Source organism: Miscanthus floridulus, chromosome 7 (genome assembly GCF_019320115.1).
Source record: "Miscanthus floridulus cultivar M001 chromosome 7, ASM1932011v1, whole genome shotgun sequence".
NCBI lineage: Eukaryota > Viridiplantae > Streptophyta > Magnoliopsida > Poales > Poaceae > Miscanthus > Miscanthus floridulus.
This window is the reverse complement of record NC_089586.1, coordinates 64,350,064-64,375,377: the sequence shown is the minus strand read 5'-3', so window position 1 is coordinate 64,375,377 and position 25,314 is coordinate 64,350,064.

Below are 25,314 nucleotides of genomic sequence, written 5' to 3'. Positions count from 1 at the left end.
TTTTCTTCCCTTTTTATGTGTGAAAAAGGGGTTCATGCATTCTGGCCCTTCCATTTGTTAAGACCATAGAGCTCGAGGCATAGGAGGGAAACTCTAATCACGCTGGTAAGCAAGAGTACCGTAGCCAATGGGGTGTAGGCTTCTTGCAGTACGACTAGCCTTGATCAATCATTTGTTTCCATAGACCTTGCTACTAGGTTTAACGTGAGGAAGGGTGTCGGGCGCGGTGACTATTTTAGATAGGGTGTATTTGTACCCTTATTAGCCCCTGAGTTAGATCCGTCACCTTGCCATTGCTGGGGTCAGGTGTCACTAAAGATCGAGGAGAGGATAGCAAAATTAGTAAGAGAAAACATCTCTTGTTTTCACACGTATCCCCTCCCTAGGTTCTAAGCCATCGTTCTACGACCACATGTTCGGTCTCCTCGTGAGTCCAACTTTCCTTGAGCCCCCACGCATAGTAGGGGTCTATTCAAGGGTTGGCTCATCTTTGTGATCATCACCCTATCCATAGTTTCCGCAACTAGAGGGGTTGAGCTAACGTCACTTGCCTCAATGGCTCGAGGGACGCACTCGGTGAGCTCGCTAATAGGCATATTCGAGTGGAGTCTGGGTCCGTCATTGGTGACGGGGTCAGCATAGCCCTCATATGGCATTCCACTGCTCCTTAACTTGCCTCACGGTAGATGCCCAAGCCATTCCGGAGGGCGACTCCAGTGGCCCGATGGCCTCCCCTCAATGGGGATTCTGTGGGGTTGGCTCGAGGTTAGGATCGAACGAGAAGGTTGAGATGACCCTATTCGCTTCTAAGCGGGTCGGGCGAAGGCTTTTGGGGCTCATCTGCGTTTTCTCCCCTGGCTCTGTTTGACGCGAGGCGGCCTAGGGCCCTTCGTGGGCTAGCCTTTGAACCTCGGTAGATGGACTCCCAATTTTGGGTCAGGTGGCTCAAGCCCCTGAGCCCTATGGGAGTCGGTAGGGGTCAGCCAAATTTCATGCGTCACCCCATCCTCAGTTTTCGCAACCAGAACAGCTGAGCTAACGACACTTGCCTTGATGGCTCGAGTGTCACACTCGGTGAGCTCGCTAATGGGCACGTCCAAATGGAATCCAGGTTCATCATGTGCTAACGGGGCGGCATAGCCCTCATGTGGCATTCCACTGCTCCTTAACCTGACTCCTAGTAGATGTCCGAGCCATTTGATTGGCTCAGGTGGCTCGTTGGCCTAGCTTGAGGTTAGGATTTTATGAGAAAGGTCTAGATGTCCATGTCCTCTTCTGAGCAGGGTCAGGCAAGGCCACTGGGGCCCATCAAAGTTTTTCTCCCCTGGCTCTATTTGACACAAGGTGGCCTCGAGCCCTTCGCGGGCCAGCCTTCCAACTTTGGTCGGTCATCGCTCATGTCGAATGAGACGACTACCGCTTCATGATGCGACACCAAGCATTGAGATGCAATAACTGCATATGCAATGCTTGGATGTATGAGATTAATGTATGGATGAATGTATGAATGAATGTGTGGATGAATGTATGAATGCTCACGTATTATAAAAGTAAAGTGGGGGCTGGTAAAGTTACCTCGGTGGCTCGAGTGATGGGTTCGGGGAGCCCTTACCAGATATGTCCGTGTGGGATCTAGGTCCGACATTCATGATGAAGCTAGCGTAACCTTGATGGCACAAGTGATGGGTTCGGAGAGCTCTTTACTAAACAAGTTCGAGTGGAGTTTGGGCTCATCGTTCGTGACAAGGTCAGAATAACTCACGCGGGGCGTCCTGCTGCTCCCTACCTGTCCCTCGGTAGTGGCCAAGCCATCCGATCAACTTGTGTTACCTGCTGGGATAGGACTTACCTAAAGAGATAGGGGATTTGAACATCCTTCCCAAAATCTTAGTTAGACAAATAAGCTAGGCGACGAACTTGTGATAAATGGACAACCTTTTAGATTTTGTTATGGCCAAATAGTTTTTAGCCCTTCTCCCCCTTTCGTATAAAAAGGTTGGTGCGCTTTGACCCATTCTATTTGTCAAGGCCGTATAGCTTGGGGTGCAGGTGAAGAAATTCCGATCACGCTAGTGAGTAAAGACTCTATAGCCACTAAGGCATAGGTTTCTCATAGTCTGACCAGTTTTACTCAGAGTTTGTTTCCATATCCCTAGCTTCTAGGTCTCAATGTGAGAGGGGGTCAAGCATGGAGAATGTTCGCTAGATGGATAGCCTCTTAAATGCGTACCGACTCTTTCCGTGGCTAAGGCCAAAAAGCCCAGGGTGTAGAAAAAAACTCTAACCACGCTAGTGAGCAAAGGCACCGTAGCCGCCGAGGCGTAGGTTTCTCGTAGTCCGACTAGTTTTACTCAGCGTTTGTTTCTGTAAACATCGCTTCTAGGTCTTAATCGTGAGAAAGGGTCGAATGTAGAGACTATCTACCATATAGATATGCTCGCATTAGCCCTCGAGTGAGGCTCGACCCCCTGCCGTTGCTAGGGTCAGGTGTCACTAAAGGTCAGGGAGTTCGATAGCGAAACTAATAAGAGAAAGTGTGTGTTTATTAAGGGTAAAAGCGACATAGCTGCTCAATGTTTAGGCATTGGCGAAGACCTCGTCGTCGATGGTCTTGAGCTTGTAGGCGCCTAGTCGGAGCACCTCCGCAACTGCATACGGCCCCTCCCATGGCGGGGAGAGCTTGTGGCAGTCCTTGCTGCTCTAGATGAGGTGGAGGACCAGGTCTCCAACGTTGAAGGCCTAACCCCACACTTGACGGCTATGGTACCAGCACAACACTTGTTGGTACTTGGCCGAGCGAAGGAGGGCCACGTCGCGCGCTTCATCTAGCTAGTCCATGGTGTCCTCGAGGGACGCCTTGGCTCCCTATTCATCATACTCCTTGACCCTTGGTGCTCCATAGTCGAGGTCAGTCAGGAGGATAGCCTCGGAATCATAGACCATGAAAAATGGTGCGTAAGGCCTGGCTAGGGTCATCCTCAGGATCCAGAGCACCGTAGGAAGCTTCGCGACCCATCGTCTGCCAAACTTGTATTTGTAGGACCATGTCATTCACACGCTTGACCTGCCCGTTCATGCGGGGGTGTGCCACGGCGGTCCAATCGACCTGGATGTGGTATTCATCATAGAATCGGTGGAACTTCTTTTCGGTGAATTGCATGCCATTGTCCGTGATGATGGAGTTCGAGACTTCGAAGCGATGGACGATGTTGAGGAAGAATAGCATGGCTTGCTCAGACTTGATCATGGAGATTGGCCAAGCCTCTATCCACTTTGTAAGCTTTTCTACGGTGACAAGCAAGTGGGTATAGCCCCCGAGCGCCATTTTAAGAGGTCTAACTAGATCAAGCCCCCAGACCATGAATGGCCATGTGATGGGGATCGTCTAGAGCGCTTGGGTTGGTAGGTGAGTCTGCTGAGCGTAGTACTGACACCCTTCGCAGGTGCGCACAACTGGCTTAGCATCAACTACTATGGGCAGCCAGTAGAAGCCTTGTTGGAATGCATTTTTGACCAGGGCTCTAGGTGTGGCATGGTGACCGTAGACCCCACCACGTATATCACTAAGGAAATGCTTCCCCTGTTCGATGGGGATGCAACGTTGTAGGATCCCAGTATGGCTTCGCTTGTAGAGCTCGCCCTCAATAAGGACAAAGGACTTGGCATGATGCTGAGCCATCGAGCCTCTGTCTTGTTCATTGGCAGTGCCTCATAGAGGAGGTAGTCAAGTTAGAGAGTTCTCCAGTTGACTAGAGGGTTGGGCTCTGTCGTTGGGTCCTCTTTGAACTTCATGACTTCAGGGTCGGATAGAGCCGACGGTTGATCAGCCCCCAAGCCTAGGGCGGGTGGCCTGTCATCAGCTTGTTTCGGCCCCTCATAGCGAACCGAAGGCTTATGCTGATCGCTGGCATAGAGGCCTGTTGGCATCGGCTCTCGGTCGGACGCTGCTTTTGCTAGCGCGTCAGCGGTCTCGTTGAGATGCCTTGGAATGTGGTTGAGCTTGAGGCCGTCAAACTTGTCGGGGTGCTCTGGATGAGGTATGCTAGAGAGAGCGGCTCCCCTCCGGCAAGCTACACCATGACATTGGTGAACGAGAAGGTGAGGTGGCGCAGGTCTTCCCGGGATGGCCAGAGCCCCAGGAAGGCATTGAGCTGGCGCTCTAACCTCCCATAGTCGAAGTCGAGGAGCTGGTTGCTCCCAAGGGCATGGGACTCCGATGCGTGCAGCTACAGCTCCTCAAGGGCCTCTGCAATCGTGTCGAGGCCGGTGGAGTGGAGAGGTCAAACAACGGCGAGAGCCATCGCCAACTCTCCCTCCTTCGTGACGATGAAGTCTAGGTCCCTGAAGCGCACGTGTGTGCCCGAGACCTAGCTGAGGTTGTGACTAGCCATCCGAGGCCTGGTGTGGATGTAAAGACGCACAAAAGGCCCCTACTTGGCATGCCAACTATCGGTGTTTCAAGTTGCCACCAACAAGTAAATTTCAAATATTGTGCATCTGGCTCGGATGGTGTGCTAAGAGGACACGAGGTTTATACTGGTTTGGGTAGAATGTCCCTACATCTAGTTCATTGCTGCTGCTCGTGTTACTAGCACTAAAAGTTCATAGTAGGGGTTACAAACAGGCGAGAGAGGGATAGGTCCCAAGTCTCTGATGGAAAGGATGAACAGGTGTCGAGAGCTCGGTTGCTGCTCGGTTGTATGTTCAGGTTTCAAAAAATAGATCGTATTCGAGTCTCCTGTGGTGTGTTGCGATGAGTTCCAATCGTTGGTCTGATGCCCTCTAAAAGGATGCCCTGCTTTCCCTTTTATACGCCTATGGAAAGCAAGGGTTACAGCAGGGGGAAAAGGAGAGTCAGAAGGAGAAGAATTCCTCCAGGATCGTCGGGTCATTCTTTTCTTCTATGTGGGTCCCACCAACCCTGTAGATGTCAACAGGGACAGTTTCACGTCGTGGCCCAGACTGTCACTAGCGCCATGCGCAGGCGTTGTCTCCTAGTGGTGGCGTTCCACTCCGTCCTGGTAGACATCATGGTGAATTGACACGCCTATCAGTGTTCATACAAGGGTTAGGTAGAACAGCACCGGTTTGCACGACTCTATTCCTGATGTGAATCCTCTGGTATGGCCCGTTATGGCCACGGGTTATATCGGGGCATGCCGGTCACCTCCCTGGTGTTAGAGCTTTGAACCAGGCCCATACGCTTGGACCTGGAGCGGTTGGCGGCGGTATGGGTCTTCGTCGAGTGAGACGAAGTCCCTAGCCTCGGGGTCGGGCGAGGCGGAGTTCCTCCCTAGAGGTAGGGCGAGGCGGAGTGCAAACCCAAAGCTCGGGCGAGGCGGAGTTTGCGAGCCTAGAGGTCAGGTGGAGCTATAGTCGCACTCTTGACTAATCGAATGAATCAATGTTGATAGTTATTAGCTCCTCCTCTTCGGGTACCCTGGTATTGGTCCCCTATAGGTATAATCAAGCAAGCACTTGACAATTAACAGGCCTAGTTACACATAGGCATTTACAATAAGAACACTAAACATATGCATAAAACCAAGATACCAGCAAAAAACCAACCAGTGTCACCTCCTAGTTCTTTTCATTAGCATTAGCCTAACTCGATCTATAACGCTACAATGTTTCTTGTATACCTCATGTTCAAGCAAGGACCAAAACAGTGAAGCGAACAAGAAAATACGAGAAAGGAGACCCGCGGATTGGATCTGTCGCCTCTATTGCGGCACACGACGGACATGGACGCCAATACCGTGCCCTCCACCGTGAAGACCCACCGCCTAGCCTCCAAAAGGATGTCTGAGCCACCATAGCACATCAGGGATCCGCCACCGCCGCAAGTCCAACGGGCACAGATTTGTTTTCACTTGCAGGGGAAACGACTAATATATAAGTCAACCTGTCCACATAGAGAATATATACTACTATTAGGACTCCAAAGACATGTCAACACAACTAGGCATCTAGCACAATGGTGAAGATGGTCTATTCCTTGATCTAGGTACCGAGTTTGACTCCCAAGTCTCATGGTTTTTTTGAGTTTCAATTTATTAAATCCCACGGCAACAAATGACACGCAAGCCGTCGGGTCCCATAGGTCGGATGGGGATGGAGAAAGGTCCCATAGGTACACATGACACATGAGCCATTGGGTCCCATAGGTCAGATGGTCCCACAGGTCAGATAGAGATGGAGAACGGTCCCACAGGTACACGTGAAACATAAGACATCGGGTCCCACAGGTCAGATGCTGAAGGATCCCGCATGTACACGTCAGAAGGAGAAAGGACCAAGCAAAGACTTTTATGACGAATTACAAGCGTTACGGATGAGTAACTGCAGGTCCCATAAGTACACGTCGGATGGAGAAGGGTCCCACAGGTACATGTCGCATGGTGAAAGGATCGAGCGGAGACTTTATGATGAATTGCAAGCGTCATGGATGAGTAACTGTAGGTCCCATAGGTACACGTCAGATGGAGAAAGTATAGTGCGGAGATCTATGACAAAGCTGTTCATTACAGATAGAATATTGTTCATCACAGATGTGTAATTAGATCAATGACGAAGCCCTGTTCATCATAGGTTTAAACAAGATCATCACAGACGAGTCGCGCGAGTGATCTGTGACAAAATCCTGTGCTCTTCTATGATGTTTTTTGTGATAATGCCTGATTTCGCCATAGAAAGGAGGGTTATAGGATCGTCACCATTGATCTATGATGAAATAGAAATATTCGTCATAAAAAACGATTTTATATGACGGTTTTGGATTCATCATTAAGATTTTTGTTATAGAAGTGGTTATTTCGAGTAGTGAAGCAAGCCAAAGGGGGATATTTATCTATTTAACATCTTTAAGGATGGGACTCCTCCGTTTACTAGTTTTATACGGGCTCATAAAGATTTGCCACCACAAACAGTAAACCTCCTACGTCTTTGCCAGTTTGCTGATGTGGCACGCCACGTTGGCAAGCCAGTGTGGCAGTGCCCCCGAGAGCTCCAACTTGACATGGGAAAAGACCTATTTACCTCTATTGTTTCTCTCTCCACTCACTGTCGCATGGGCTCCCGACGTTAGTTCCTTCTTCAACCTCCATCCATCTCCAGGTAGCGACAGGAGGGGAGGATCTTGTGCGGTACACGTCCTCGGTGTGCAGTAGCCTAGATGTGCGGCCTCACTCGCAACAGCCTCGGCTAGGCATCGGCGGCGCCCTGGCCACCGTCCCTAGCTACGAGGTGTCCTCTCCCTCTCTAATCTCGCCTCTCTCTCTCTCCCTCTGCCCAGACTGCCACAGCCGTAATGCCATAGCCCAAGCCAAGCACTGAGCTCCTATGGCCATGGCCGCCGCCAGCGAGCTCAACACCACCAACGTTCCGAGCCACCTGCAGCGTCACCATCCTCAACGAGCACCTCTTCGACCTCACCTACACTTCCTATAGCCCACGGGCATGGACGGTGGCTAGGCAGCCGTCGTGCGCCCAAGCCACGGGCCACGCGCCCAGGCTGCTGCGCGCCGAGGATGCGGCGCGCACGAGCTCCTCCCCTCCCCTCACTATGTGGTGATGCATATAACTGGAGGTTGAAGAAGGAACCGACATGTGAAGCCCACGTGTCAGCGAGTGGAGAGAGTGAAACGACAGGAGTAAATAGATCTTTTCTCGTGCAGAGTTAGGGCTTCTAGGGGTGCTGTCAAGCTGGCTTGTCAACGTGTCGTGCCACGTCAGTAAAAATAATAAAAACGTAGGTGCTTTCCTGTCCCGCGTGGCAAATCTTTAAGAACCATGTAAAACTGGTCAGAAAAGTGCCATCAGTAAGGATGGAAAATAGTTAAATATGTCGCCAAAGGGTGCGGCGAGCGAAGGCTGCCGCGTGCTAAATCATCGCACCAGCACGCATCTCGCTCACATCCCAATCGTTCCAGCGAACTCGCCACGGCGGAGGCGACGACGGTGCGCAGGTCTCGCGGCCGGCAAGGCGAGTCCTGCGCCGGGGCCTCCTTTTCGCCCTCACCCTGGCAGCTCCGTCACTTCGCGAGGCGCTGCGCGATTTCGACCAGCACTCTCTCCGCCGCAACAGAAGGGCCCCGCTTCTACCTTCGACGCCCGAGGGATCACGGCCTCCGCCGCGTTTCTGCCTCCAACTCCCGCGGGATCCTGGCCTCCGCGCGCTTCTACCTCTAACGGCCCCCATCTTCAAGTCCGCCAGCACCCCTGGATGCGGCGGCGATCCTTTTTGGGAGTATGATGGGTGGGTCGACGCACGCGCCCAGTAGTGAGCAACGATTCGAACTGCCTCGCGGCTCAACTTTTCGGAACATCAGCGATAAGTTAACTATTTCGCATCAGGAAGAATGTGTTATACCCTGCTCAACCTTTCGCATAAAATCAGATTCTGTCACCGGACTAGCCTTTTTTGCAGGAGTCCCCAAGGACCGGTTGAATCAGTATGCTGTTTTCATTTCAGGAGTGCCAAGTGCCAGCCAAACACCAGTCTTTTTGAGGTGTTTCTGGTTGGGATGGATTGCTTGTGGTAGCGGGACGCTTTATTCAAAATCTCAGCTCATCCAACTCGTTTTGATGGGTTTTTGATATTTCAGAGACACTCAGATTGCCTGCTGTATTGTTTCTGAAACTTTGATTTTCAAAAGTAGCAACCAGTCTGCAGTACCTTGGTTCTTGTCTCTATTTCAGTTTTGACGCCTCTGTAGCTAGTCATCCTGGGGTGGCATTTTCAGTACAATATTTTTTCGGACTGCCTACAATAGCAACAGAGTAAGTGCACAATCCCGAACTATGTAATTCCTCAGGTTGGTGACAAGTCCCTTTCAAGACACAGAAGTTAATCGTTTAAATAGGCGCTGCATTTTCTTTTGGGTCAGCACCAAGCTCTTTCACTACTTTTCGGTTTAGCACCTGTTTTCTCCGTTTTCAGTCAGTGCAAAGTCTCTCTGTATTCCTTTCGTTTGTCAGGTCTGAACTTGTGTTATAATATTGCTCCCTGCAATAGTAGCTAGCCGCACCAGCGTCCAAAGATAAAAAAAAAAGGACAAATACTAGCTCTTCTTACCTCTCCCAAAAAGGTCATAAACTTGCTCGCCGCGCTTTGCTCTTACTTAAGCCTGTCTTCGATAGGATTACAGTATCAGTGGCACTTTCAAAATTCTTGACCTCGTCAATTTTTTGTTTCTGCAAACTTGCTTTCATATTCCACAATATAAACGCATCGCAGTTTCAACTTTCAATCTTTCATTTTGCTTAGTCTTCATCTAACCTTGCAGGATTAACAAGGGGTCAGTGATTTATTCTCCTTTAATACTCTGAAATTTCTATCCTCAACATTGAGCTAGATGGGCATGAGTAAGATTTTCCTAATCTCATTGTTTTAGACTTTCTGGCTATAACGTGTGTAGGAACTTGTGACGCCAAATAGGGGGTGAATTAGACAACTTAAAATTCTATTTCTAACTATGGCCTCTAATTCCACCTAGTCAAAACCTATGCAAGAAAATAATACATCTAAATGTGCAACTATGGTTTTGCTAGATGTGTTGCTATCTCTACCGTAAAAGAGTTATGCAATCTAGATTTCAATCCTATCAACTGGCCTATCACTAAGCTAGGAAACGTAAGCACACAACCAAGATAAGCAATATAAATGTGGAAGCTAAAGATGGGGTAGAGATGCAAATTCTCGTCGACGACTCCGGTATTTTTACCGAGGTATCAAAGAGCGCCCAAACTTCTCCCTAGTCCTCGTTGGAGCCTCTCGCAAGGAATCCCTCGTAAGGGCTAAGCTCCCAGTCGGGTAACTCCATGGATAGCCTCGGGCCTTTCCCATGCGCAAGTGGTCCGGTGTGCCTTCTGGCAAGCCTCTCCCGGACTGCTCTCCTCCGTCTTCACTATCAAGCTTCCAGCCGAATCGCCTCGGGCCTTGTTCCCTTTTGTACACGGTGGCAGCTACACCACAAGCACAGTTGGTATGGTCTCGTAAGACTACAAGCCCCGCAAAGTACTAGAATGGTGCGCGCAAGCACATTTGGATGAGAGCTATGCAAGCCTCACTAGCAACTAGACCTAAGCCTAGAGCAAGCACATATGAGCATGGTCTAACTAACCTAAGCACTTCGCAAACTATCTACGCTAATCACCAAGTGATCTTTAAGCCCTATGCATGTGGAGAGCAAAAATGTGGTGCAGGAACACCCCTCTACCTTCCCTTTGCTCCTTAACACCTCAAATGGCCGGTTGGGGCACATATATATAGCCCCCATTGTAAATAGAGCCGTTGGAGACCAATTTGTAGCTTTTCTATAGAGGACCGACGCTCCTATGGTAGCACCGGGCGCGTAAGGTCATGCCACGTCGACTAGCCATTTTACTTGTTTTCTATGAGCACCGGACACACTTGTGAGGATCGGACACTCGGGACCGGACTCGACGCTACTATTGTACACTTCGTGGCGAATTTTGTGAGCACCGGACGCACTTGACCAGACTCTCCTATGGTGACCGAGCCACGCCGAAGGGCAGCGCCGGGGAGCCCTCGAGCCTTGGTGGCTTGGGGCATGTCTTCTTGTGCCCGGTCCTTGGTCGGCGCCTAAGGTCGGGCGGAGGCCAAGGATCGGGTCCAGGCTCTGTCAATTGCGAGCCTGAGCGTCGAGCAGAGCTGGCGGGCTTGCACAAGCTCGCCTTGATTCTTTGACCTGAGGGTGCGCACAAGCGTAGCCGATGGGTATAGCCCCCGAGCCCTCGGGCCATCCTAGAAGGGTTGGTCGGGGGGTCCGTCGGTCGGGAACCTTTGATCCCGAGGCTTAACATACCCATATGTTAGGATCTCGACGAAGGGCTGAACTTGATCTTCTGGAGACCAAACTTAGCCATGACAGGGATGTCTTCCTCTGACTAGAGTATGGTGCCCTACGTGGGGCTCTTCCCCAGTGTGACGGGGGTGCTTGGCAATCGGGGTTGAGTGATGGTGGTGCTGACCCCCTTTTTGACATATGTTGTGTGAGTTTGTGATCCGAGTGAGGGTTCGGCGAACATGTCTGGGAGTTGCTGGCCTTGGGTCCGGAGACACCCTCTTTTTTGATCTAGGCCTGCCATGGGTCAGGTGATCAAGAGTGTCTAGGCTCTGGCTTGGGGCCAACTGATCACCCAGCGCGCCACGCCCTTCTGGGGGCTTCGGTAGTAGGCCCGATCTTCTCAGATCGCCTTCTTGGGCCGACCTTTGCAGCCATAGTTTGGGGCATAGGGAGCGCGCCGAGCTTGAATGGGGGAACCCTCGCTGGGTCCACTACTCAGCGGTTTCTGACCTAACTCCAAGGAGTTGGTTAGTTTTTTGGGTGCGTGCTGTTCGGGCGTCCATCGATCGGGAGGCCGGGCTTTCTCTGTCTATGGATTTGGCGTTGCCTCAGAGGCCATCGTCGGGCCTTGAAGTTTTCTGGTGTTTTGGTGAGCTCATAGCTCATAGCTGTTATTCCCTCATGGGGCTAGGCCACTACAACAATAGCCTTAGTGGCCAAAATTATTGCGCCCGTGCTACTAGCGGATAAGCCCGTGAGAACCCCGAGTTTATAGTCGTTCCATGCCTCGGTCATGTCCCCTTGGGGGAGATTCTTGGCTTCCTAGCCGAGCCTCTCGTTCGGTTCCTAAGCCTGTTCTACCGGGCTCGGGGGCTCTCTGCCTCCCTTGGTGGTTCACTTTGAGCAGCACTAAGCCGGTACTTGGATATCACACTCATCATGATAGTCAGGACGCTTCTAGGCATCTCAGCTACAGCTGGTGGGCTCGTCTCCTGAGTGTCCCTCTATTGGTATTTCTTAGCGTAAGCGAAAGAATTCGCAAGCTCATGGATATACCGTCGTAGCACTTCACCCAATAGTATTCAGGGTATCGTATTTTCCCAAAGGAATGGATGTGTAAAGCCTCTTAGCTAGTTCGCCCATGATAACAAGAAGAAGGATAGCTCAAGTAGTCAAGTTTTTCTAAGGATAGAGATCCTAAGTTAAGATAGCTTTGCCACTATTGACTTGCATCGGGCACCGGACAACACTTGGTCTGCCAAGCATTGCCGGCCTACAACTCTACACCATACCTAGACATGGGGATTACAAGGGATAGACATGGTTGTCACCACCTATCGCCTACCCCTCAACCGTGGAGTACAAGGTAAACGAAGGTAGCCTCTAGCCTAGACACCACGTCTGTGCTATCAACTACTACTCTAGCGCTCATGCAAGGGTTATCCGTCTTTATGAGGGCCCTTCTACTAGAGTATCCACCATAAGGATGAACGATGAACCCATAAGTAAATAATGAACAAAGATAACTTTCTTAAGATATCAATTCCAAAGTAGAACACAAACTTCTTACTTCAACTAGTAAGACGGTCGTAGAGCTACAAGTGAAGGAGTTGCTAGCTCCGACACTCCTTCCACTAGGTGTAGCGAGTACACTAGGGGAGGTTGCTGACAACCCCAACACTTCTCCAACTCTTCCCTATCTCACTCCCTATTATTCTAGCTAAAGCCTAGGTAAGAATGAAGCTCTTCTTCTCTTCTTGCTCTATTGTTGTGTGTTGTAGAAGGGGGGGTTGCCCCTCTATTTATATGAGGTTTGACGTGGTGTAGAAGCTAATTCTGGCACAAAGACTGGTCTCCACTGCCTCTGCATGGCGCCATGTGACCGCAATTTGAAGGAGCGGTAGAGAGGCATCGGTGGGGGTTTGCCCGCCCCCTGGCCTAGCCCTCTCACCACCGCCTTCACGTGGTGGGTCGGTGATGGCTCCTAGGTTGCTCCTTGGTGGGTATTTTGTTGGATAAACTTAAGTTGATGGGCTTCTCTTATTATTCCTTTATGCAAATCAGCGTTGGAAAGCGCCTTTCGGTGAGATTTTCCATGCATTTTTGTTTATGTCCTGCAAAATACTTAAACACCAAAACTTGTGGAGAATGTGAGTTAAAAACCCTATTTCTAGGTTTTGGTATTCATTATTTGTTTGTTTTGTTAAAATGTTGGTGGTAGGAATTGAGTTAAGCACCGCCAACAAGCTCCCCCACACCTAGTCCTTTTCTTGTCCTCGAGTAAAGTTCTAAGGACTAAGCGGGTTCATCTCCTTGATTTTGAAAATCTGCATACTAGTTATTTCGAGCTTCACTTGAACCTCTGAACTTTCAGGTGTCTACCAAAATATCTTAGGTAATTGAAAAATGAAACATCTTGGATTCAAATTTACTCACTCCATCCTTGCTCAGAAACTTGGGTTTTTGTATGGTTTTTGAAAGTGTAAAGATAGCTTTTGTTCCATGAATGATTCTCTCATGTCACTCAAGTTTGTAAGTGTTTCCTTACCAAGGCATATGTTGCATGTTTGCCTTCTTTTGAATCATTCTACTTCTAAAAGCTTATTTGGAGCTTTGCGTAGGGATGAGATTCGAAGCACACTTACCTTTTATATATTGTAAAGTCAAATTCCAGATCCACTGGAGAGAAGAGTCATACTCTTAGATAAAAAATGTGCAAGTGTGTGGAAATATGGTGGAAAAATACTCCTTTATTTGAGATGATCTCTTTCTCTAGCTTCTATTTGGAGACAGGGCTTGCATTATTTTCTTCTTTCTATGAGCCTTCATATGCTCATCATTTTTTTCAATGCTTTGGAACCTTCATGTGCCCCATTCTTTTCTTCCTGTTTTTTCCAAAACTTTGGGACCTTCATGTGTCCCATTTTTTTCAATACTTTTGCATAGCCTTTCTGTCTCTTACTAGAAATATGCTAGGGAGATCATATTTAGAGCATGGAGTATTCATTTATTTGGTGATGGAAGCATGTTTTAGCGTATTCCCAGTGTAAGAATAGTTGTGATATGTGGTGTGTCAGTGTTTCGAACAAACATCGGCTAGTAAATTTATAATTGTTGCGCATTAGGCTCGGATGGTGCACGAAAGGACACAAGGTTTATACTAGTTCGGGTTGAATGTCCCTACGTCCAATCTGCTGCTGCTCGTGTTATTAGTACCAAAAAAGGTTCGTAGTAGGGGGTACAAATGGTCAAGAGAGGGAGAGGTCCCAGGTCTCTGATGGAATGGTCGAAAGGGCGCTAAGAGCTCGGACGCTACTTGGCTGTATGCGTGATGCGTTGTGTGTGTTGAACTGATCCGTCAAGAGTCGGTCCATTTGGTGGGGAGCCCTGCCCTCCCTTTTATAGGCCAAGGGGGGAGCAGGGGTTACAGATGGGAGAAAGAGGAAAATGCTGAAGGTATAGAAGGTCCTTTGAGGGAGCCGGATCTTCCTTTTTCCCTATGCCTGCCCTGCTTAACACGACAGGCTGTGTCAGAGGTGGCGTGTTCGTTGATCCTCGTAGGCCATGCCCTGACCTCATTTAGCAAGTGGGTGCGTCCCATCCTACATCGGCGGATGGTGCGGCGTGCCGGAGAGCTGAGCTATGACCCCTCGGGTGGTAATAGGGGAAGTGACCATACATCCGTCACTATAGATGATATGATTTCTATCTTGGACCATAGTGGCTGTCGTATGCCTATGTTAGTATCCGCGCCCGAGGACTGAAGGTGGTGCCTACTACACTGTGGGACAAAAGTCGGCGTCTACAACACTATTCAGGCACTGTTACGTCGGAAAGGGCTTAAAGCGCCCATCCCATCATATCCTGATGGTACCTTCCTGCAGGCTTGCAGGGCATGGTCCTCGGCACTACGTTTGACTTGAATGTCCTATCGTACCATGTGCTTGTCATCATGAAGGAGCAGGGTGCGATCGTCGGGCGAGGCAGAGCCCACCCTCGAACGTCGGGCGAGGCGGAGCTAGCCCCTAATCATCGGGCGAGGCAGAGCCTGCCCTTGGACGTTAGGCAAGGCGAAGCCCACCCTCGGACGTTGAGAGAGGCGAAGCCAGCCCTTAGCCATCGGGCGAGGCGGAGGCTAGCCCTCGAGGGTCGGATGAGGCGGAGCCCGCCCTCGGACGTCGGGCAAGGCGGAGCCAGCCCTTAGCTGTCGGGCGAGGCGGAGGCTAGCCCTTGGGGGTCAGGCGAGGCGGAGCCTGCCCTCGGACGTCGGGCGAAGCGGAGCCAGCCCTTAGCCGTCGGGCGAGGCGGAACCAATCTTCTATCGTTCGGGCAAGAAGCATAGTAGTGTTCTTGTCTGACTGGAAGCATCAACATTCGATGGTCATTAGTCCCACCTCATTGGGTACCTCGGTATTAGGTCCCCGACAGTAGCCCTCGAGCCCTCGGGTGATTCGGATAGAATCGCCCAAAGGGTATTTTGATTTGCCAGAGGGTGCGCGCGAGCGCACCCGTCAGGTGTAGCCCCCGAGCTCCCAGGTGATTCAGATAGAACCGCCCGGGGGGTAATTTCGGATCCCTCGTGAGTAAGGCTATGGGATTCGGTTTTTGTCAGCTGCATAGTTTTAAGGGAACCCTGGTATCCTGTTCGTGGGGATTTCATCCAGGGTTAGCCTAGCTAGGCTCGATTGTGGATCGAGACCCCCCTGCTGCTCGTGTACCTAACTCCTGGTTGCTTGTGGGCCCATCCCTCGTTGGGATGGCTGTCGAGACTATTAGGTCGGCCCTTGGACCCGTATTCCTTTGGTGGGAAAAAGAGTCCTGGTCTACCTAGGGAAGGCAAACCATCCGGCGTGATTTTGGTGGGAAAGGATAGGGATCGCGGGCACATATCCCACGGCGTGACGCGGTGGTGTGTCGTGGTAGGCTTGGAGATCGAGGCAGAAGGTTGCCTTTCTCGCATCCGTCGCCCCTACAAAACCATGGGGTTTGCCCCTAGGGTTTCATACTTTGCCTTTTCGCCTTCGCATTGTCAACCTCCGCCACCAATCGCCAAAGCCTCCCACACTCGCATCACGGCCGCCATCAAGCTCGCATCCACATCGCAGCTGCAGTCGAACTCGCATCCACCCCCTCCTAGTCGTTTCAATGGAGCCGTGGAGCGGATCCAGTATCACCCCTCATCGCCTAGAGGGCCTCGTTCGCCGTGGCCTCCACCGCCCGCTGACCACCATCGAGGAGTGGCGGCTGCCCGATAATGAGGATGTGCCATCACCGCCCGAAGGGTATGTCATGTCCTTCGCTCACTTCCATGAGCAGGGATTCGCCATACCTACTCACAAGTTCCTTCGGGGGCTGTTGGATTACTACCAGGTGGAGCTACAGCACCTTACCCCCAACGGGATCCAGCACATGGCGGCATTCGTCGCCATGTGCGAGGGGTTCTTGGGGATTGATCCTCACTTCGACCTGTGGTGGCATCTCTTCGCCATCAATCTTCTAAAGAAGCGGGTCAGCAAGTAAGAGCGGCACGCGCCGGTGGGATGCGTCGGCTTTCACCTCCGCAACAACCAGGTAGAAGCATACCCGTTAATGCATCTGTCGACCTCCAACAAGGGGTGACATTCGCAATGGTTCTATGTCAAGGATGACGTCGCCGCCCCCCTGCTAGTTTTCTCCGGGCGTGTCATCGAGGAGACTCCATGGTCGTGGAAGTGGGGCGTCCTGGTCAAGGAAAAGAAGAACCTCAACGACCTTCTCGCTGCCCTCCAAACTTTGAAGGACAGGGGCATGAAGGGATCGGGGATCATTGGCACTTACCACGCGAGGAGGGTGGCACCGCTGATGGCACGCGTGCTTCGCCTGCACTAGATGGCGCCCGGGGCATCGTTCGAAGGGATGGCACTTGTCGGCAAAGCGCTCCCTCCCTCCGAAGTGGCACGGCACATCAAGGAGGTGATGGAGCCTTCAAAGGACACTGCTGGCGTTGTCCTTGATTTTGTGTTTCCAGTGCTGGGGCATCCCCCAATGTGGCTGGAACCAGGTTTTATTGACTTCATAAGTTTTCTTTCTCCGTACTCCTTTTTTACTTGAATTTCTGACCCCTTGAAGCTAACCTTGTCTATCGGTAGCGTGTCGCGGAGGAGGTAGTCGAGGTAGAGCGTTCTCCAGCCGTCCAGAGGGTTGGGCTCTGTTGCTAGATGAGCTCCATGACACCGGGGCCAGGCGGAGCTGTCGGTTGGTCAGCCCCGGGGTTGGATCAGATGGGCCATCATCGGCCCGCTCTGACCCTTCGTAGCGCACCGAGGGTTTGTGTTGATCGCTGGCAAAGACGCCCGCTGGTACTAGTTCTTGTCCGGACGCCGCCTTCACAAGTGTGTTGGCCGCCTTGTTGAGGCACCTTGGGATGTGATTGAGTTCGAGGCCGTCAAACTTGTCTTCCAATCGTCGGACTTCTTGGCAGTACGCAGCCATCTTGGTGTCATGGCAGCTTGACTCCTTCATGACTTGGTTAATGACTAGATGAGAGTCACCCCGAATGTCGAGGCATCGGATGCCCAACTCGATGGTGATGCGTAGGCCATTGACGAGTGCTTCGTATTCGGCCACATTATTTGATGAGGGGAAATGGAGCCGAACCATGTACCTCACGTGGACCCTAAGGGGTGATACGAAGACCAACCCTACACCGGCGCCCTTTTTCATCAGGGATCCATCAAAGTACATCATCTAGTACTCTTGATCGATGACCGTTGGTGGTGTTTGGACCTTGGTCCATTTGGCGATGAAGTCAGCCAATACCTAGGATTTGATCGCTGTTCGGGAGGCATATGTGATGCCTTGATCCATCAGCTCAAGTGCCCACTTTGCAGTTCTTCTCGTGGCATCCTGGCTCTGGATGACCTCGCCGAGGGGGAACGATGTCACAATCGTCATAGGATGTGACTCGAAGTAGTGGCGCAGCTTCCTCTTGGTGATGAGGACGGTGTAAAGGAGCTTCTAGATTTGAGAGTAGCGTGTTTTGGAGTCGGATAGTACCTCACTGATGAAGTACACAGGGCGCTTGACCTTGAGGGCGTGCCCCTCTTCCTCCTGCTCTACTACTAGGGCGACGCTGACCACCTGCGTGGTGGCCGCTATGTATAGCAGGAGGGATTCTCCATCGCTTGGAGGAACTAGGATCGAGGGCCTTGTCAGAAGTAGTTTAACCATGTTAAGCACCTCCTAGGCCTCGAATGTCCACATGAAGTGGTTGGCTTTCTTCAAGAGCCGATAAAGGGGGAGTCCTCGTTCGCTGAGGCATGAGATGAATCGGCAGAGGGCGGCGAGGCACCCTGTGATTCACTGAACACCCTTTATGTTCTGAATCGAGCCCATCCTTGTGATGGCTAAGATTTTCTCTGGGTTGGCTTCGATGCCACGCTCGGAGACAATGAAGCCAAGCAGCATACCCCTCGGGACCCCAAAAACACATTTCTCGGGATTGAGTTTGATGCCATTAGCCTAGAGTTTCGTAAAGTTTGCTCAAGATCGGTAATGAGGTGTTCAGCCCATTTGGACTTAACTACGATGTCATTAACGTAGGCCTCAACGGTTCGCCCGATGAGGTCCCCAAAGCATCTGAGTATACATCGCTAGTACGTAGCCCCAATGTTCTTCAGACCAAACGGCATCAAAACATAGCAGAACGATCCGAAGGGGGTGATGAAAGACATCGTGAGTTGGTCGGACCTTTTCATCATGATTTGATGGTAGCCGGAGTATGCATCAAGGAAGCAGAGGGTTTCGCACCATGAGGTAGAGTTGACTATTTGTTCTATGCATGGCAAAGGAAATGGATCCTTTGGGCACGCCTTGTTGAGGCCCGTATAGTCAACACACAGCCTCCATTTCCCACTCTTCTTTCATACAAGGACGAGATTGGTTAACCACTCTGGGTGGTGTACTTCCCTTATGAATCCGATGGCTGACAGGTTTGCTATCTCCTCACCGATGGCCATGCGCTTTTCCTCATCGAAGCGGCGCAGGCATTGCTTCACTGGCTTGGAACCTAGATGGATTTTTAAGTTATGCTTGGCGACCTCCCTTGGAATGCCTGGCATATCTAAGGGTTTCCACACAAGGATGTCTTTGTTGTCATGGAGGAAGTCGATAAGCACGCTATCCTATTCGGAGGAGAGTGTGGTACCTATGCGTACCATTTTACCCTCGGAGCTGCTGGGATCTATGAGGACCTCCTTGGAGCCCTCTGTCGATTCAAATGACCCGATCAACTTCTTTGCATCAGGAGCTCCTTCGGTGACCTCCTTGAGGGCAGCGAGTTCCCCAGAGGCGACGATGGACGTGGTGTGGCCACAGCACTTGACCTCGCACTCGTAGGTGCGCTGGAAGGAGGTGTCGACGGTGATGACCCCATGGGGGCCCGGCATCTTCAGCTTGAGGTACATGTAGTTGGGGATGGCCATGAACTTCGTGTAGCATGGATGTCCCAGGATGGCGTGGAAGGTTCTGGGGAACCCAACCACCTCAAAGGTGAGGGTCTCTGTGGGGGTATTAATCCATATACCCTTACGGCTAAGCTTGGGCCGGCCCAGATCGATGGGTTCGGCCCACCCGAAAGACGACGTGCGGCCCAGCCAACCTAATCGAAGTCCCGCACAAGGAGTCAAGGCGGATTTGGTGATCAAGCAGGATCCTGGTCGGTTAGAATAGGAATCCTTATCCGTCCACATATGGCAATTGTAACTGACTAGGATTAGTTTCCAGATCTGTAACCCTGCCCCCCGGACTATATAAGGTGGGCAGGGGATCCCTCTAAAAAACATCTCTCATTGACATACAGCAATACAAATCAGACGCAGGACGTAGGTATTACGCCTTCTTGGCGGCCGAACTTGGATAGAACCTCGTGTCTGTCTTGCGTCACCGTCTTGTTTGTGGCTTGCGCATCTGTCTGCCGACAATCTACTACCTTAGGCATACCCCTAGGTAGACTGCAGACCATATTTTGTCGACAGTGGCGCGCTAGGTAGGGGGTGTGCGTACTGCTCTCCAAGCAAACAAGATGGTCATCGTCTCCGCCTCCATGGCTACGCCGAACGGCCTCACGTTCACCGTCGGCCAGATCACCTGGACCACCGGCTTCGACGACTTCATCGCCATGGCCACGGAGGAGGCGTGGATTCAGTCTGCGCCGACCACTACTTCACCTGCATCGGCTATGGCTCCGACCATGATGGGTATGGCTCCGACCACGATGGATCTAGCTCCGACCACGGTACATCTAGCTCCGACCACGCCTGCATCATCTTCAGCCACGCCGATAACTCGTCGTCCGCTTCCCCGCTACAAAGGGAAGCAGATCGACAACACCGAACTGCTCGACTCCATCGATCGGGTCGGCACCAAACTTGCTGAAACCCTAGCTCTGGTAAGTGCGATTCAAAGTCAACCTAACGAGTAGGTAACCGCTCCCCACAACAGATCTACCCGACCAGCTCGGACCAGTCGTCCTGCACGACTTGGTACAGATCTCGTGGTCATATCTACTCCTAAAGGGCGCTCCACTCATCACCGGCCAGCCTCCGCGACAGGTCTCCGGCTCTCCGAGTACGAAGCCTCGACGGAGAACCACCAGGTCCAGCCCTACGGCCTGCGAAACGCTGCCTCCAGCTACGCGTATAACCTACAACGCCGCTTGGATCTGTGTTTTATGCACCGACCTCGGCTGAAGCCACGCGACTTCATCAACATGATCCGGACTGAGGATTATCAAGAAGGATCCGTCCACACAGTCCAAGAGGGTGACTCTAGCTCCTCGTCTGGCATCGCATCTAAAGCATCTATCCACACCGAGCTTCAGCATCACGAAGACGTCGGCGCCAAGTACGATCTGGATCTGCCAGACCACGCCCCGGGGTTTTCACAATTCCCATCTTTCCTGCCAAGACGAGGGGATTTGATCCATGTTGTCAGCAATGACGAACCGCCAGCGGTTGGCAAAATAGAACAAGAAAGGACTACGCGCGAAGCACGCAATATTGACTGGTTTAATCGCCGACAAATCAAAGCCGAAGCAGACCAGGAGGCACGACGCATAAGGGTCCAGCCACGCGACCTCAACGATGCTTTCGATAGGGTGGGGGACAAATAGGTCTTCAGGACTCCAAGTGCCAACGTAGCCGTCGCCATGGTGACAATGCAACGGCTACCCAACACCCCAGAAACCCAAGCGGTTCGCAATGAAATACAAGCCTATCTGACGGCTGCCATGGCCCAGACCACAAAGATTGTAAATCAAGTCCGGGCTCCATCCGTCTTAGTCGAGTCAAGCCACAGCCACCAGCTCCCAAGTCGCTCATAGCCACTCCACCCACATGGCTCGCGCAACAACGACCCATCAGACAACCGTCAAGGCGGAAACGGTGGCCACGATGGTGGTCAGGATGACAACCACCGTCGGGAGGACAACCATCGCGACGTCCGGGATGATAATCACCGAGACAACCACGACAATCGCTGTGATAACCACGGTCGCAGGGCTAATCTAGATGGCAATCGAGATCGCCGTGATGGCAATAACGATCTCCGCCATTACCTCGATGGACGCGATCTGTGCACTCACATCAACCAGAGAGCCAACGATCGAGCATCCTATGAAAGCTATCGCTGTATGGAGTATGACACTGCCCACGGTCCGCCGGGTTTGACGCAGTTTACTCCACACCTTCGCCAAGTCATATGGCCCAAGAATTTCAAGCTCGAGAAACTTCAGAAGTACGACAGCAAGGAAAACCCCGAATTATGGGTCATGCTCTATGAAACCGCGTGTAGATCAGCCATGGCTGATGAGCACGTCATGTCTAACTACTTCCCAGTCGCTGTTGGCCATGCAGGTCACCAATGGCTGGTCAGCTTGCCGGCAAACTACTTTGATTCTTGGCAGGAGCTTAAGCAAGCCTTCATCGACAATTTCATCGCTACTTGTGTACAACCGGGCAACAAATACGATCTGCAACGGATCCAAGATTGGAAAGATGAGCCACTGCGCGAGTACGTTCGGTGTTTCTCAGAGATGCGCATCAAGGTCCCATCAATCTCCGACAACGAGGCAATCGAGGCTTTCATCACTGGCCTCTGCTTCCACGACGCCCTAAGAGACAAGCTCCTCCGAAAGAGACCTGAATCGGTCACAGCGCTCCTATCCACCGCTAAGAAATATGCGGACGCCGACGACGCTAAGAAGATAATTATTGAAGAAGCAGCAAGGGTTCCACGCTCTGACCACCCCCCACACCGCGACGACTATCGCGGCAACCGTGGTTGGAACGACAATTTTGACCGCCACAACCAGCGCAACGACTCCCGCGACCACCACGACCAACGTAATCAGCGGCGTAACCGCCATGACGATTACAAGAGCAAGCGTGCTCGGGAAGACGACGGCGAGGTCAATACCGTTAAAAAGGGTGGCGGACGTCGTAATTACAAAGACGACTATGCCAAAGCATTAAAGGGGCCCTACCAGCTCCATCCTAAGTCAAACCATACCATGGAGAATTGCCGCGTTCTCAAGTCCATCTATACACGTCAACAGGCTCTGGATATATCCGACAAGCCTAACGATGCAGGGGAACAACGCAACGAGGATAACGATGACGACAATGCAGACCCTCGTCACAAGTACATCAAGCCAACCAATCGTGTGCACACCATCATCGGAGGCAAAGTGTCCATTGAGACCAAGCGGGAACGCAAGCTGGTCGCCCGTGCTTGCTTGAACGTGGCCAACGCTGACAACCTCCTCGCCGATCCGCGGCTCCCTCTGTGGTCTCACCACGAAATCACTTTCAGCAGAAAGGACCAATGGGCCACAATACCTGAGCCAGGACATTTTCCCCAGGTCCTCGATCCTTATATCAACAAGGTCTAGTTCGACAGAGTACTGATCGACGGCGACAGCTCCATCGATATAATGTTCAAGAACAGTCTGCCCGCCCTGAAGATAGCTCAGGCGGATCTTAAGCCATACGAGGCACAGTTCTAGGGTGTTCTCCCCGAACAGAGCTCTACACCTCTCGGGCAGATCACGCTACCTGTGCAGTTTGGGACCCCGGACCACTTCCGCACCGACTACGTCAACTTTGTGGTCGCTGACTTCGACGGCACCTACCATGCTATTCTTGGTCGACCGTCGCTCACCAAGTTCATGGCCATACCTCATTACAGGTATCTAGTGCTCAAGATGCCTACCGAGAAAGGAGTCCTAACCCTCCGAGGTAACGTGTACGCCGCTTACACCTGCGAAGACGACAGTTTCAAAATAGCAGAGGCCCACGACCTCTCTATTCGCATGGCCGAGACCATGCTCGACGCTAAGAAGACCTCAGCCGACCATCTAGAGATCCCAGAGCTCGAGGCTCCACGCAAGAACATCATGTCAAAGGAGCACAAGGTGATCTAGCTGGTCGACGGCGATTCCAGCAAAACGGCCCTTATCGGGGCCAACCTAGATCCCAAATAGGAAGACGCGCTCATCGGGTTCTTGAGGAACAATGTGGATGTGTTCGCATGGAAACCTACCGACATGCCCGGTGTACCTCGGAACTTGATCGAGCACTCCTTGAATGTCAACAGCAAGGCCAAACCTATCAAGCAGAAGCTACGACGGTTCGCTCACGACAAAAAGGAGGCGATTAGGGTAGAAGTTACACGGCTTTTGGTAGCCAGATTTATCAAAGAAGTGTATCATCCGGAGTGGTTAGCCAACCCGGTTCTTGTACGCAAAAAGAATAATGAATGGAGAATGTGCGTTGATTACACTGATCTCAACAAACACTGCCCTAAGGACCCCTTTGGCTTACCTCACATAGACGAGGTCGTAGATTCAACCGCCGGTTGTGAGCTCCTTTCCTTTCTTGATTGCTACTCTGGTTATCATCAGATCTTGTTTGTGGCTTGCGCATCTGTCTGCTGACAATCTACTACCTTGGGCATACCCCTAGGTAGACTACCGACCATATTTCGTCGATAGTCTTAGTCCTGTAATTGAACTAATCCCCAAAGGTAATGGGCAGATCGATCTATCCTAGTGACATGGCCTGCTTCCCGGGCACGATGCTGTGGAAAGGCGCTTGGATTGGGCGGAGGTGCGTTCGGTCGACGCCCATCACATCGAGCGTCTTTGCATACATGATGTTGAGGCCACTGCCCCCGTCCATCAGGACTTTGGTGAGGCGCTTTGGGTCGATGATCGGGTTGACTGCAAGCGGATACCTTCCTGGGTGTGGGACGACATCCGGATGGTCGGTCCGATCGAAGGTTATGGCAGACTCCAACCACCGGAGAAAGGGAGGTGTGGCCGGTTGGGCCATGTAGACTTGGTGGCGTGCGACCTTCTAACAACGTTTGGAGTCGTAGGCCATTGATCCCTCGAAGATCATGAGGCAGCCGTCTAGCATTGGAAAGCCGTCGTCCTTCTCCTCGGCATCGTCCATAGTGGGGGTAGGTTCCTTCCCTTGCTCCCCTTTGTTGGAGCCTCCGGACAAGAACTTCCGCATGAGGCTATAGTCCTTGAGCGGATGCTTTATGGGAAAGGCGTGGTTCGGGCATGGCCCCTTGAGCATTTTTCAAAGTGGATCGAAGCGCCCTCCGTGGGCTTCCAACCACCCTTGCGGTCAGCAGTAGCCATGAGTGGGTCCTCACGCCGTTGCTTCTTATTTTTTCTTTTAGCGGAACGATTGGAGGTGCCTTCACCAACACCCTTGTCTCGCCTTGCCTTGCCCACAAGGCAATTGAAGATTGCTCCGACCGCCTCTTCTCCTGAGGCGTGGCTAGTGGCGATATCTAGGAGCTCCTTGGTGGTCTGTGGGCCCTTGCGTCCTAGCTTATGAACCAAGGACTTGCAGGTCATCCCGGACAGGAAGGCTCCTATCACGTTGGCCTTGGCGACGTTAGGGAGCTCATTGCACTGTCGGGAGAAGCATTGGATGTACCCATGGAGGGTCTCACTGGCCTTCTGGCGGTAGTTTTTGAGGTCCCATGGGTTCCTAGGGCATTTGTACGTGGCCTGGAAGTTTCCCACAAAGATCTACTTCATATCCGCCCAACTCTAGATTATGTTGGACGGTAGGTGTTCCAACCATGCCCGAGTCGAATCGGCCAAGAACAGTGGAAGGTTATGAATAATGAAGTCATCATTATCCGCACCACTGGCTTGATAGGCAAGCCGATAGTCTTCAAGCCAAAGCCCAGGGTTTGTCTCCCTCAAGTACTTAGGGATATTAGTAGGTGGTCGATACCTTGGCGGGAATGCAGCATTGAGGATGTGTCAGCTAAAGGCCTGAGGCCCTAGGAGGCCAAGGCTCAGGCTCCGGTCCTCGCCGCTATCGTAGCGTTTGCCGCATCAAGGATGATAGCCGTGGTGGGCTCCTTCCCTCAGGTCGCTGTAGGTGCGTCTATGGGCATCGAGGGTGCTGCGGGCGTCGCGGTTGTGGCCGAGACATTT